Source organism: Aedes aegypti, chromosome 3, assembly GCF_002204515.2.
Source record: "Aedes aegypti strain LVP_AGWG chromosome 3, AaegL5.0 Primary Assembly, whole genome shotgun sequence".
NCBI classification, from domain to species: domain Eukaryota; kingdom Metazoa; phylum Arthropoda; class Insecta; order Diptera; family Culicidae; genus Aedes; species Aedes aegypti.
The window spans coordinates 224,404,804-224,408,038 of record NC_035109.1 but is presented as its reverse complement, the minus strand read 5'-3'; positions in this window follow the sequence as shown (position 1 = coordinate 224,408,038).

Here is a 3,235-nt window from a genome sequence, read left to right as displayed (position 1 = left end):
CATTTGACGTTTAAAATCAGCTGCTCTCGAAACACTTTGACAGTTCTTCTATGGAAATGACAGATCTGTGTTAGCGCCGGTCCTCCACCGATGTAAACAAATGCATAGACGGACCTGTCAAATGAAAAGGCCTCTAGCACGTGATATGTTGTCTCACATCTCTTTTATGCAGCCCACACACGCTCAAACTGCTTGATTAAAATTCGTTGAGCCACAAATCCGATGTGGGGTACCGTAAAATGGGGTGTTAAGGGATGACAAAAGAATCTACTTATATTCAGGCTTTATTTCGCTCATCTTGATCTTATAGATGAAGCAACCTCGTACGCTCATAGCAATTATGAGTCAGCATTGGATGTTGGTTGAATAATCCGTAGCTGAGAGAGTGGAGAGAAATGTTGGCTCTAGCCAAACTCACATCTTCCATTTGACAGCTCTAGCTTACTGCGAAGCTCTGCAAACACATCATCATTGCTTTTGGGATGAACTGAGGCTGGTTTCTCAGTCAACGCAAGAGAATGATTTCGCTTTCCTCTTTGCCCTTTTGGGTAAAGAGCTACAAAGAGACAACGAAGAGCTGTCTGGAAATGCTCTTCCCCGAACTGAGAAATGGAAAAAAATGCTCTCCCCCTAACTGAGAAAGGGAGAAAGTAATCTCTTTCTCTTTTAAGCACTGAGGTTGTCAAAACAAACTCTTTACCACTGTGGGAATGAAAATAAGCAAAGGCAAACGTATAAACTCTTCATCCCGCAGATCAAGTACTCTCAGTTTGTGTGTGGGTAAAATCGCTTCTCTTTTGTAGTTGATCATTAAAAGGGGGAGAAAGAGGATAAGTCAAGAGCAAGAAAGAAGCCTGCTTATATTGCGCTGTTCCCACCAAATCGAACCGCACAGTATGGAAGTGTGACGGTTACAGAAGTGTGATCATAAGTGCAACCATGTTGATCTGACACAATTTTGACATCGACTTATGTCAAAATTGAACGTCCGTTGTTTGATGGTCTGAAGTGACTGTTTTGTTTTGATTGTTTCTAATTTTCTGGTTCTGAAACCATTCGATCTATTTTTATTGAAAAAATAAAACATTCTGTCCTCAAAATGGTCAACGCAATCCTCCAGAACGTTCAGCATAAACACGCCACCACGAATACAAAGTATCATTGCCTCTACGACTATTTTTTTCTTGGAATAACAAGGATCCAGCTTGCCCTAATATACCGGAAGAGCATATCAACCATCAGTAGCTGGATTGATGCCTACGAGGAAAATGGTTTAATTTCTTCCAACTTGAAAATTCAGTGCAAAACATCGGCAATGGATCGTGGCCTTGTGCCATCAAAATCCGGTGCTATACCTGGAGGAATGTCAAGAGCTGTTCTACCAACATTTTCAGGGTAAAATCAGTGGTTCCAGTATTTGCAGAATTTTGCACACTGAAGGACTCACTTGGAAGGCATTGGAACACAGGGCTATTCAAATTAAAGAATACGAAATTCTCAAGACGGGTAATTTGAATCGAGAGTGCAATCAGAATGCGAAGTTTTGTTTAATGTTTATGATCCATAATCAAGCAAGAGTCGCAATCAAATCACTGTTTGCTTGCTTGGTGGCTTGCAGGATGCCTTTTAATGTTTGCTCTCCTTCCAAAACCATCGAAATGTTGAATGTGCTTCAACTTTTTGGCACATTATTAGCTGATTTAATAATATCAAAAATTGATGATCAAACCACAGACAAACAGACGTAACACTTGGAACAAATCTGGATAAAAATCATAGTCACAAGGATATGTACGCCCAATGCTAAAATCGGTGTGTTTGGCCGATGAGCCAACAGGTGGCGGTAGTGAGCAAACGTCAAACGCGAACAAAAACGACGCGAGCGCTGCGGGTGGTGGATTGATCACCTACAATATATTTGAATCGACCGTTAAAAAGGTGGTCGATGGACAATGATGAGAGTGTGACGTCTGTTTGTCTGTGATCAAACCATAGTAAACAGTTAAACAAAACAATGGTGAATGAATGAATTTTCTTTATTTGAGAGACTTTCAGCCCTTGGCTTAAAAAAAAAAACAATGGTCTTTATTTTCACAATTGGCTTGTTTAAGGGTATCCAGTTTCTTACATATTCTGAATCTACGTTGAAAATTGAACTAGAATCCAAAATTTCACAATTAGCTTGTTTAGAGCATCTTTAACGGGGGCGACTATTTGGGTGATTAAAATGATCACCCCCAGAGTTGTCATTTTAGTTTAGTCACTCATTCTCACACCGGTGGCTACCATATTTAGTAACTCGTTTCCGTAACGGTCGTTGCTTTTTGGGTTATCATACACGCAAACAAATTTTGTTGTATAATCTACCGAATCCATGGTAAAATTAAGAACTGCACCAAGGATTTTCAACCGACTACAAAAATTTGTTAAGTTTACTATAATCTGGTGAAAATCACTGAGCAGTGTAGTAAATATGACCACAGAGAACAGACGTTCATCTTTTCTCGTCAGCGTGTGTAAAGCATTGTACTGGTCATTTCAAAGTATGTCGTTATGCTCCTGTTACGCGGCGCTGTCGTCAAATTGAGAACGCTACAAATTTGCCGCTTTTTACACTTTGGTGCTAGTGTCGACTGTCGATAACAAAAATTGCCACTTGTCGCTAGCGTTGATTTGTGTGCTAATGCATTTTGATGTTCACTAGTGACATCGTGTTGTCGAAACGAGTTTGTATGTCGGGCTGTCTGCGTTGGCGGCGCTGATGTCTGATTCGAACCTCTATACACGGTTCAGATGAAATTTTGTTCGAGCCTCCATGTCTGTTCTCTGTGATATGACTATGTCCATAGTAGCCTCGACTACAAAGCATTGTATTTCAATCCGTGGCACCCACCGTACAACACAGTACGGTGAAAAGTACAATGCCAAACTTGTCAAGTCTAGAATGTTTCTAGTCATAAATACTACAACTCTGGTTAAATCAACAGAAGAAATTTTCTTGTGTAGTGATGTTGACTATGTTTTGGTAGAGTTAAAAGATTAATGTAGGCGGTTGAAAATCGTTGATGCAGTTCTTAATTTTACCATGGATTCAGTAGTTTCTACAATAAAATTCATTTCAGTGTATGAGTTGTGAAAATAATGATGATCATTTCAGGTTGGGAATTTTTGTAACTCTGCTGGAATATCTATTATTGTGTATTTCTTTCACTACTGGACTGTGAATAAAAGTGCG